Source organism: Salmo trutta, unplaced genomic scaffold (genome assembly GCF_901001165.1).
Source record: "Salmo trutta unplaced genomic scaffold, fSalTru1.1, whole genome shotgun sequence".
Taxonomy (NCBI): Eukaryota; Metazoa; Chordata; class Actinopteri; order Salmoniformes; family Salmonidae; genus Salmo; species Salmo trutta.
Window position 1 is genome coordinate 56,940 of NW_021822971.1, and position 12,632 is coordinate 69,571.

General features: G+C 43.8%; 1 long non-coding RNA gene across 1 annotated transcript; it reads right to left on the minus strand.

The window, feature by feature from the left end:
- Window positions 1–9,954: 9,954 nt before the first annotated feature.
- Window positions 9,955–10,400, minus strand: LOC115187823 (uncharacterized). The gene is made up of 3 exons (XR_003876138.1): window positions 10,354–10,400; window positions 10,161–10,235; window positions 9,955–10,013 (listed from the first exon to the last, which is right to left on the minus strand). It is a non-coding gene; the product is annotated as an uncharacterized LOC115187823 (long non-coding RNA).
- Between the last annotated feature and the right edge of the window lie 2,232 nt (window positions 10,401–12,632).

Below are 12,632 nucleotides of genomic sequence, written 5' to 3' on the forward strand. Positions count from 1 at the left end.
GTATTGAAAATACATTTTGGATTGTTGATTTTGTTTTTAGGGGTGCGACTGCATCTAGGGTATTACGGAAGGTTAAATTTAGATCCTCAGTTAGGGGGTTAACCGATTTTTGTATTCCAACTTCCTTCGGTAGGTGGAGGGAGTCTGGAAGGGCATTTCGGAATCTTGTGTTTGTCAGAGAATTTATAGCACGGCTTTTGATGATCCTTGGTTGCGGTCTGAGCAGATTACTTGTTGCGATTGCAAATGTAAAAACAGTACCTATAAAAAGTGATTGAGTATGTTCCATAGAGTTCAGTAACAAAACTTAACCAGCGATTGAGTTTTGAGACTCTGCTGTAGAGCTCAGCACTCCCCCCAACTGGGAGGGGCCATTGGTCACATAGCAACAACATAACCCCTCAGTCTACTGTGTCTGCCCTCTTATTCCTTCCTCTCTCTATGTCATCATATTAGTACAGACATGAAGCACTTCTGTATGGGTTCATATCAGTAGAAATCAAATCTAAATGTGGTTTACAGAAGACTGACAGCAATATGGTGCATAGAGATTTTGTTAGAAAGTGTTGCTTTACACATGTCACGCCCTGACCATAGAGAGCCCTCGGGGTTCTCTATGGTGTAATAGTTCAGAGCGTGACTAGGGGGGTTTTCTAGTTATTATAGTTCTATGTTGGTGTGTGAGAATGGTTCCCAATTGGAGGCAGTTGAATATCGTTGCCTCTAATTGGGGATCATACTTAGTGTGTCCCTTTTCCCACCAGCGTTGTGGGATATTGTTTATAGTTAGTGCCTATGTGCACTACGTATTGGCACGTTCGTTAAATCTTTGTTGTTGTTTTGTAAGTTTCACTTTAATAAATATGTGGAACTCAACTCACGTTGCGCCTTGGTCCCATTATTTATTCAATGAACGTGACAACATAGTAACAAGTGTATAGGAATGTTCAAGATGTAAATGCATTGTTTCAACTCAGTAATACAGACCGTAAAAGGAATATGTCCTTAAATGAAATTATATTTTAAAGATATACAATGATGTGGGGAATCATCAGTTTTTACTTGACATATGAGAATTAATACAACATACAACACGCCCCCCATATACAGTACCAGTCAAAGGTTTTGACACATCTACTCATTCCAGGGTTTTAATTTTACTATTTTCTACATAGAATAATAGTGAAGACATCTGAACTATGAAATAACTCATATGGAATCACCTAGTAACCAAAAAAAGTGTTAAACAAATCAAAATATATTTTATATTTTAGATGCTTCAAAGTAGCCACCCTTTGCCTTGATGACAGCTTTACACACTCTTGGCATTCTCTCAACAAGCTCCATGAGGATTGCTTTTCCAACAGTCTTGAAGGAGTTCCAACACATGCAGAGCACTTGTTGGCTGCTTTTCCTTCACTCTGCGGTCCAACTCATCCCAAATCATCTCTACTGGGTTGAGGTCAGGTGATTGTGGAAGCAAGGTCATCTGACACAGCACTTCATCACTCTCCTTCTTGGTAAAATAGTCCTTACACATCCTGAAGGAGTGTTTTGGGTCATTGTCCCGTTAAGTGCAAACCATATGGGATGGCGTATCGCTGCAGAATGCTGTGGTCGCCGTGCTGGTCAAGTGTGCCTTGAATTCTAAATAAATCACTGACAGCGTCAACAGCAAATCACCCCCACACCTCGTCCTCCATGCTTCACGGGGGGAACCACACATGCGGAGATCATCCGTTCACCTTTTCCGCGTCTCACAAAAGACACGGCGGTTGGAACCAAAAATCTCAAGTTTAGACATTTCAGACCAAAGGACTGATTTCCACCGGTCTAATGTCCATTGCTCTTGTTTCTTGGCCCAAGCAAGTCTCTTCTTCTTATCGGTGTCCTTTCGTAGTGGTTTCTTTGTAGAAATTCGACCATGAAGGCCTGATACACTCTGATTCCTCTGAACAGTTGATGTTGAGATGTGTCTGTAAATTGAACTCTGTGAACCATTTATTTGCAGCAGAGGTAACTCTGTGTCTTCATTTCCTTTGGCGGTCCTCACGAGAGCCAGTTTCGTCATTGCGCTTGATGGCTTTTGCAACTGCATTTGAAGAAACGTTTACATTTCTTGAAATGTTCTGGATTGACTGACCTTCATGTCTTAAAGTATTGATGGACTGTCGTTTCTCTTTGCTTATTTGAGCTGTTCTTGCCATAATATGGACTTGGTCTTTTACCAAATAGGGCTATTTTCTGTATACCACCCCTACCTTATCACAACACAACAGATTGGCTCAAACACATTAAGAAGGAAAGTAATTCTACAAAATAACTTTTAACAATGCTCACCTGTTACTTGAAATGCATTCTAAGTGACTACTTCATGAAGCTGGTTGAGAGAATGCCAAGAGTGTGCAATGCTTTCATCTCAAATATAAAATATATTTAGATTTGTTTAAAACTTTTGTGGTTACTACATAATTCCATATGCGTTATTTCATAGTTTGGACGTCTTAACTATTATTCTACAACGTAGATAATAGCAAAAAATAAAGAAAAACCCTTGAATGAGTAGGTGTGTCCTAACTTTTGACTGGTACTGTATATAAAACACAGCAATGTCAATTGTTTTACTGAAATGGGCCTTTTAACAATAACAGATGATACACTCTTGTTTAATTGACAAACTGAAATCAAAGAGAGGTAATGTGTAATATTTTGTATCCTCGTCTTGAGCAGATTTGGCTGTTGAACACATGCCTTTAGAAATATATAATGGACGGAGAGTAGCGTTAGACTTAAACTGATTCAACTGCTCGTCCAACTGCACAGCCCTAACATGTAATGCCTCAGAAGTAATGAAGGTTTGTTTGCCTTTTCGAGGGCTGAAGATTTCTTTAGAAGAAATGTATCAGAAAAAGTTGGCCCTGGGCACTTTGTCTATTTACATTTGAAACAAACCATTTGAGTCAATTTTACTTGATGACAAGGATATAAGAGAATGACATAAAGAAGGAGAATATCAAGCTGGATAAGTTGATTGTAGATACACACTGAAAGAAAGTGGTCACCTCGAGCCCTGCAGCGTTACACCATAAGCATGATGGACACCAGTAGAAAGGGAGACACCGCCAGCAGACCACACAGAAGCCTGGGCAGCAGAGAGATGGAGACAACAGAACCTGGAGGGACTAGCATAACACATGTTTTACCATCTAGACACACACACACAGCTCTTCGCACCTCTCACTGTCACCCAGCTTTCTGGTGATTCTCCATCTTCAGATTTGGCTGCAGGATTTTGCTTCATAGTCAGTGTAGCTGTTGGGCAGGGCATTTAAGTTTTTTATTATTAATCCAATTATTTCAATTTCATTAGAGACTCTCATAGCCATCACACCAGAGCCAGAGTTGCCAATATGAGACAGATGCCCTATAGGTGTCACGCCTGCTCCCTCTTCCCCTCCCTGGAGCTCAAAGGCGCCAGGCTCCCCAGCATTACACACTCTGCCTTTCCCCCGTCACGCGCATTATTTGACTCAGCTGGACTCAATCACTTCTGTCATTACTTCCCCTGTATCTATCTGGTTCCCCGCTCTATTCCCTGCTGCAGCATTGATTGTCATGTCCTTGTTTTCCCGTGTGCTGATGCTGTGCCTGTCTTGTTTCATGTCTGTTCTTCATTAAATGTTGAACTCCCCGTGCCTGCTTCTCGACTCCAGCATCGGTCATTACAGAATGCTGCAGCCACCTAAGCCTTCTGTATTTTTTTCAAGAGGATCGCAATGGGGATAGATTTTTAATCTTGTTTGTGTCATTCTCGTTGATGGTTGCATCGCGTTTATTTTATATTTAAAATGTTTAAATATATAAAAATAGTTACAATACTTACGATACTGGAAGGTAGAGAGTAGGATAAGTAGTATTCCCTATTTAGAGAAGCAGGAGAAAGGACCACCGGACATCTCTTTAAGGTGTTGTATGACTGTTTCCTCTGGCTACATGTCCTTATCTATCACTGTCACTGGTAGCTAGCAGTTGACTAACCAAAACACACAGAGAAGAAAGAGTAGAGAGGAGAAAGGACAGAGACTTCCTTTTGATGAGGGCTGCTATTCTATAAATAATTCCTGTATACTAGCTGAAAAAGAAGTCACATTCTATAGTTGCTCTCTGAAAATAACCCTTCACTCAGCTTGAGCGTTAGACGATGAGACGTGGGTGTGTTTGCGGTGTGTCACTGTGTTGATGTCTGATGGTGGTGGTTTTGGAGCCTATGTTTCCTAGCTGCTGCTGGTTGTGTGGTTAATGGTTAATCGTTTTGTCACCAAAGCCCCATATTCTACCCACCACTGCGACCTGTACGCTCTCGTTGGCTGGCCCTCGCTTCATACCCGTCGCCAAACCCACTGGCTCCCGGTCATCTACAAGACCCTGCTAGGTAAAGTCCCCACTTATCTCCGCTCACTGGTCACCATAGCAGCACCCACCTGTAGCACGCGCTCCAGCGGGTATATCTCTCTGGTCACCCCCAAAACCAATTGCTCCTTTGGCCATCTCTCCTTCCAGTTCTCTGCTGCCACTGACTGGAATGAACTACAAAAATCTCTGAAACTGGAAACACTTATCTCCCTCACTAGCTTTAAGCACCAGCTGTCAGAGCAGCACACAGATCACTGCACCTGAACATAGCCAATCTATAATTTAGCCAAAACAACTACCTCTTCCCCTTCTGTATTTATTTATTTATTTATTTTGCTCCTTGGCACCCCATTATTTCTCTTTCTATTTTGCACTTTCTTCCACTACAAATCTACCATTCCAGTGTTTTACTTGCTATATTGTATTTACTTTGCCACCATGGCCTTTTTTGCCTTTACCTCCCTTATCTCACCTCATTTACTCACATTGTATATAGCCTTATTTTTCTACTGTATTATTGACTGTATGTTTGTTTTACTCCATGTGTAACTCTGTGTTGTTTTATGTGTCGAACTGCTTTGCCTTATCTTGGCCAGGTCGCAATTGTAAATGAGAACTTGTTCTCAACTTGCCTACCTGGTTAAATAAAGGTGAAATAAAATAAAAAAAATGGTAATGATGATTCACATATACCGGTAGCTTTGTTACTTTGTGAGCAGACAGCTCAATGTTGCAGAGAAAGAGAAAGGAGGGAGATAGAAGGCTTGGGAGATGAGAGAGAAAGACAGAGAGCGAGATTGAGAGTGAGACAGAGACAGAGAGAAAGAAAGACAAAGTGCAAGGGGGAGAGAGAGTGTGTGTGGGGAGGTTAGAGAGAACGAGAGCAAAAATGTCATAACAGTGTCGGTGCAGTTTCCTCTAGGCTTCATATACCTGTAGAAGTGTTTGCATGACTTCATCTGCCTGCTCATAGGTCAGTGTGGCTGAGGTACAGGAAACACCTGCCAACTTTTTCAGAAGGTAGTGGGTCCCATGTTACTAATAGAGGCCCCCCTTCTACGTTTCAGGTAACATCTTGTGGTGATGCCACTTCCTGTGACTGTTTCTCAGGAGCAGTGACAATGACCTGGCTGGCTGCGGGCTGTCTGTCTGACCACATAGACATAAACACATAAACACAAAAAAACCCTAAGTGGAACAGTGACCTTCCAGACCATGCAAGGACACTGAAGATAGCAGTCAGAGTCATACACCACTAATGTCATTAATCGTTTTACCTGTGTTGGAGTCGGCTAAACTTTGGACATTGAGATATTAAATAAATGACAGAGAAGAAGCCTTGAATAGAAAGAGTGGTAGAGAATGGGTTTTATGTCAGAAGTTAAGGGTTCTCTGTAGAAAGCCAGAAGGCTTTGAAATGTGTTTGATGGAGGAGAGCAGAGTGACGTGTTGATATAGGGAAGACAGATGGATATGTGTGGATTAGGTGAAGGAGGGGTTGAGGTCAGGAGGTGAGGGGTTGAGGTCAGTTCACCTTAAGGGAGTAATCAGGGTGTAGTATCTGGTTACCTTCTTCCTGTTTGGCATAAACTGTAAGGATTGGAGAGAGGGAGTGTCTTAAGTAGGATGGATATAACTGTGATGGAGAGAAATGTTTTGCTGTCTGATTACAGCTGTACAGAACCTTTGGGAAGAATTAAACTTGGTTAAAGCTTCTCTAGTATCCGTGAGTGATTTACTCTGAAAAATAAGAACCTAACACCTGTCTGTAGGATGAGGAGGCAATATGGGAGAACTGGCAGTCAGTCATATGTAGGTTACTAGATTCTCAGAACTCCTGCAGAGTATATGACATCATCAAACTGAGAAGAACTGTTATTTTCAGGCACACTCTTCCCCAAGAAGCAATTCTAAAAATCTCTAAGGGTCTTCAGCTGATGGGGTGCAGCTTTTGAACTTTGCTCTTGGGGCATTTATGTTATATTCTTCAAGATTCAATGGGTAGATATAATTAAGTCCAAAAATGGATGCAGAAATAGCAGATTGCCTTTTAACTCACACATTGTGGAGCCTGAGATCTATACTAGGATGAAAAGAATTTTAACCAAATTAGGTTGTATGGAAAAGTTGACGATGACAATATCCATGTACAGTAAGAAACACTCATGCAATCTGGTGGATAAAAAATAGTTTATTAAAAAGCACAATGCAAAGACATTGTAAAAGTAGAGGCCATTAGAAGAAAATGTGAATAATATACAAATATGTTATTCTATCATCTGAATAAATCAACAATAAAACTCAAATCACAATACAAAGCAGATACAAATGCTGTAGCTACAGATAAGATGCACCATAATTTCACCATAAGGAAAAGAAAAAAGCTGTTACAGTGAAACAATTAAACCATGCTTAAATACAATAAAATAAGTAAATAAAATAAGTAAGAACTCCTTAATGTACAAGTTGTTTTGGCATGTGTGTTTGTGCGTATTGAGCGTACAAAATCCATGTTCCGGGTTCCTTCTGCTCCTCTGATGGTGTGTCCTTCCATTCCTCCGTCCCTTCATCACTCCAACCTTCTATCCCCCCATCCTTCCATCCTGTCACGGTTGTCGTCGGTTAAGGAGGACCAAAACGCAGCAGGTATGTGCAGGCTCATCTTTATGTTTATTTACTTTCAAAAATGAACGTACAAAAATAACAAAACACGAACCATCAACAAAAACAGTCTGGTAAGGCACAAGGCGAAACACAGAACAATCACCCACCAAAGACAAACACAAACACACCCACATATATGGGACTCTCAATCAAAGGCAAATAGACAACACCTGCCTTCAATTGAGAGTCCCAGCCCCAATTAATCCAAACATAGAAACAGACACACTAGACTCAACATAGAATTCATGAAACTCACCCAGGGCCCAAAACCCCGGAAAACTAAATCAAATGCCCTCCTAACTCATACAACACCCAGAACCACATAAACAAATACCCTCTGCCACGTCCTGACCAAACTACAATACTAATTAACCCTTATACTGGCCAGGACGTGACAGTACCCCCCCTTAAAGGTGCTAACCCCGGAAGCACCTTAAAAACAAAAAACAAAAAAAACAACAACCTCAAACAACAACAACAAAAAAATTCCCCCTTACTAAAGGGAGGGAAAGGAGGGTGGCTGCCGTCAACGACGGCACTGTGCTACACCCCCCCTCCCCAACCCACCTATATCAGGAGGTGGCTCCGGTTCTGGCCATTCCAGGCAGTCGGGCCACTCTGGCAGTTCGGGGCAGTCTGGCCAGTCTGGCCGCTCGGGGCAGTCTGGCAGCTCGGTGTAGTCTGGCAGCTCGGGACAGTCTGGGACAGTCTGGCAGCTCGGGACAGTCTGGGACAGTCTGGCAGCTCGGGACAGTCTGGGACAGTCTGGCAGCTCGGGACAGTCTGGGCAGTCTGGCAGCTCGGGACAGTCTGGGCAGTCTGGCAACTCGGGGCAGTCTGTCAACTCGGGACAGTCTGGGCAGTCTGGCAACTCGGGACGTTCAGGCAGTCTGGCCACTCGGGACGTTCAGGGCAGTCTGGCCACTCCGGCAGTTTCAGGCAGTCTGGCCGCTCCGGCAGTTCAGGGCAGTCTGGCCGCTCCGGCAGTTCAGGCAGTCTTGGCCGCTCCGGCAGTTCAGGCGCAGTCTGGCCGCTCCGGCAGTTCAGCGCAGTCTGGCCGCTCCGGCAGTTTCAGCGCAGTCTGGCCGCTCCGGCAGTTCAGCGCAGTCTGGCCGCTCCGGCAGTTCAGCGCAGTCTGGCCGCTCCGGCAGTTTCAGCGCAGTCTGGCCGCTCCGGCAGTTCAGCGCAGTCTGGCCGCTTCGCGGACTGTTGATGGCTGGCAGCTCCGACGACTGTTGACTGGCGGGCAGCTCCGACGACTGTTGACTGGCGGGCAGCTCCGACGACTGTTGACTGGCGGGCAGCTCCGACGACTGTTGACCGGCGGGCAGCTCCGACGACTGTTGACTGGCGGGCAGCTCCGACGACTGTTGACTGGCGGGCAGCTCCGACGACTGTTGACTGGCGGACAGCTCCGACGACTGTTGACTGTCGGGGCTGGGTTTACGCACTTGAAGGCTAGTGCGGGGAGCGGGAACAAGACGAGTCGGACTGGGTTGACGCACTTCCGGGTCCGCACGAGAGACAGGAGCTGGAAACCCAGGGCTATGGAGGCGCACAGCCGGTCTAGATCTTACCTCCTGCACAACCCGCCTTGGCTGGATGGAACTAGTAGCCCTGTACGAGCGGGGTGCTCGTACACGGCAGACTGGGCTGTGCAGGGGCCTGATGGTAGCCGTGCGTAGAGCGGGAGTTGGGTAGCCTGGTCCTCGGAGGCGTACCGGCGACCAGATGCGCTGCGCAGGCATCCTCCTACCAGGTTGGATGCCCGCTCTAGCACGGCACCTGCGAGGGGCTGGAATAACTCGCACCGGACTGTGCGTGCGTATGGGTGAGAGTGCGCTCCTCAGCGAAACATAGCGCTCTCCACCCCATACGCTCCTCCATGTAACCACGGGTAGCTGGCTTCCGGCTCTTCCTACGCCTAGCCAAACTACCCGTGTGCCCCCCCCAAAAAATGTATTGGGGTGCCTCTCGCGCTTCAACGCTAGTCGTGTACCTCGGAAACGTTCCCGGTCCATACCAGCCTTTCGCCTTTCCTCTCTCTCTCTTACCACCTGTCCCCATGGAAGGCGATCTTTCCGGCTTGGATCTCCTCCCAAGTGTAGGAGCCTTCTCCCTTCAAGATCTCCTCCCAAGTCCATCTCTCACCATAGTCCAACTCAAAATCCCACTGCTCCTTCTTCTGCTGCTTGGTCCTGGTTTGGTGGGAGATTCTGTCACGGTTGTCGTTGGTTAAGGAGGACCAAAACGCAGCAGGTATGTGCAGGCTCATCTTGATGTTTATTTACTTTCAAAAATGAACGTACAAAAATAACAAAACACGAACGATCAACAAAAACAGTCTGGTAAGACACAAGGCGAAACACAGAACAATCACCCACCAAAGACAAACACAAACACACCCACATATATGGGACTCTCAATCAAAGGCAAATAGACAACACCTGCCTTCAATTGAGACTCCCAGCCCCAATGAATCCAAACATAGAAACAGACACACTAGACTCAACATAGAATTCATGAAACTCACCCAGTGCCCAAAACCCCGGAATACTAAATCAAATGCCCTCCTAACTCATACAACACCCAGAACCACATAAAAAAAATACCCTCTGCCACGTCCTGACCAAACTACAATACTAATTAACCCTTATACTGGCCAGGACGTGACACATCCCTCCATCTCTGACCCCCTCAAGGACCTGCAACATATCACCGCACAAAGTTGTTGTGGACATGCAGTCAAATAAACTCTTAAGAATTAAACAAAGAGACATACTTTAAATAGATACATTATACTTTGATATCAGAGCATTAGTCCTATATTAGTATCATATTAAGTATCAATGGCATATGGCTATTAGTCTTACCTGGGGATGTACCTGGCTTCACTTGAGAATAGACTGAATCTGCCTCAGGTGGGGTTGCTGTTTCTGTAAGGGGTGAGGATAAAACATCAGAATAATATAACAGTTATATACAGAATATTATGCAGCTAGTCGATATGGGGTCAGAGGTGTGAGGTTATGATACAGGGAATATGGAAGGGGGAATATGGAAGGAGGGATGTCCAGTCTTACCTTTCTTCTTCTTGGCTTTGGCCTTCTGTTTAAGGTCAACCTCAGCATAGGTCACATCAACAGGTCCAGTTGCTTCTGAAAATTGACATTTCCAGTCACAAATAAAGGAGTTAGATTATTCAGCATCTTTTTTGAAACTCCAAAAACACACATTTAGATTTCATAGACTGCCAACCTGTAGAATGGGTTTCACCTGTGGTCTTCCCTGTCTTGACCTCAGAATAGACTGGATTTTCCTTTAGATCAGCTTTCATTTCTGAGGAGGAGAGAATTTGTTTGTTTTATTCAAATTTGATGAGTAAAAAACACTGCTACATTTTGTATTAGTTTATGTGACAGTTGAGAGTTACTTTTCTTTTTCTTGTCCAACTTTTTGAGTTGAATTTTGGCGTACATCACATCACTTGATCCAGCAGTAGCAGCACCAGCATCTGAAATATACAGGTAGTACACTAATATCTGTACTTACTGTTAGTATGTTAGTAATATTAAACATATGAAGAACAACAGCAACAACAACTCTATACTGTATTCATGCTAAACTTAACACAGTGTACAGTACCACTGTCATTATTGTCTGAGGGAGTGATTGTATCATAGATGTTAGCGCCACCTGTTGGTCAAAGAAGAGAGAAAGATTAATAGGTTGGTTTTCCTCAGCTTGCTTAGGGACATAGAGTACGGTAACATGTATGTAAAGTGAATAGTGAAAAGTCAGTATGTGAAGTTACAGAGAGAGGAAAGTGACAGTGGTCTGGGATGAGAGACTGACCATGCTGCAGATTATTATACCCAGCATCAGGAGCCTGGCCCTGGGTAGATTATTGGTCTTGTAAGGGGTCCAGGTTGATCCTCTGGGGCTGGGGGATCTGCAGGGAGAGAGATACTCATGAAACACACAGATTACATTTTACTGTATGAAAAGGAACATGGTTGAATGACAGGTGTACTCACCAGAATATTCTGTTGCAACAGGAATCTGATATGAGAAATGTATACTATTATACTGTATCAAGTCGTTACTGTTTTAAACTTTTGTAATTAGACGTCTTTCTCCTAAACATGAACCAAAAAGTTAAATGAGAATTTATAAAAGGCTCACCTTTGGCTTTTTTATATCGACACAGCAGTACCAGGAGAATGGCCAGTAGAACACCAGCAACAACCAGGCCCACAACCACTCCTACTAGGACTGATGTAGAGGGTCCAGGAGTTACACCTGGAGAGAGAACAGCAAATCACTATCAGGTTCTGAGGTAGTTGTAGAAATAAATAAGTAGTGGACAAAGTGAATATATATTTGACAACTGACTTGAGATCAGATGACCAGCCTGAGCTTGCAACTCCAAACCTACAGTATGCTTTTTAACACTACAAATGACAGATACCCACAGATATTACCCTCATGCATTGTGTCTCACCTTTTTTTACACTACTGCTACTCTCTCTTCATCATATATGCATAGTCACTTTAACCATACCTACATATACATACTACCTCAATCAGCCTGACTAACCAGTGTCTGTATATAGCCTTGCAACTCTTATTTTCAAATGTCTTTTACTGTTGTTTTATTTCTTTACTTACCTTCACACACACATACCTTTTTTTCGCACTATTGGTTAGAGCATGTAAGTAAGCATTTCACTGTAAGGTCTACTACAACCTGTTGTATTCGGGGCGCACGTGACAAATAAACTTTGATTTGATTTGATATTATGAAAGGTCATGTGACCATGACCATTTTCTCTCACCTCTCACTGTCACCCAGCTCTCTGGTGATTCTCCTCATTAGATTTACACTTATAGAAGCCTTCATCTGACTTGGATACTACAGGGATGGTCATCTCCCCTGTGGTCTCATTCCTGATGAGTACTCCATATTTGTAGAAATCAACCTTGGGATCGGGTTTGTTTGCTGATATCTATTGTACAGTGTAGAGTCACAGTCTCCCTCAGTTAAGGTAACGCCAACACTTTTGAATGCTAGTGTTCATCAGAGGCAGCTGTGTGGAATGTTTTACCACTGACCAGAGATGGGGGGAGTTTGAAAGTTGTAACTGGGGAACTGGATTTCCAGGTTAAAGTGTAATTTTGCTTCATTAATCCATTTTTAAACTATTTACCTCTAAACATATCTAAGTGGTTTGTTGTAGACTGTGAGACACCGTGTGAAGAAACAAGGTAAACATCTTGGGGTTTCTTATCGCCCCCTTCAGGACAGGCCTGTAACTACTTCTACGTTCTTGTGGATCACAATATGAAACTAATATAGTCCATTGGTCATAGCGACAACATAACCCCTCAGTCTACTGTGTCTGCCCTCTTATTCCTTCCCTCTCTCTATGGTCCCGTGTGGCTCAGTTAGTCTAGCATGGTGTTTGCAATGCCAGGTCTGCAGGTTCGATTCCAATGGGGGACCAGTAGAGAGAAAAAATGTATGAAATGTATGAATTCACTACGATAAGTCC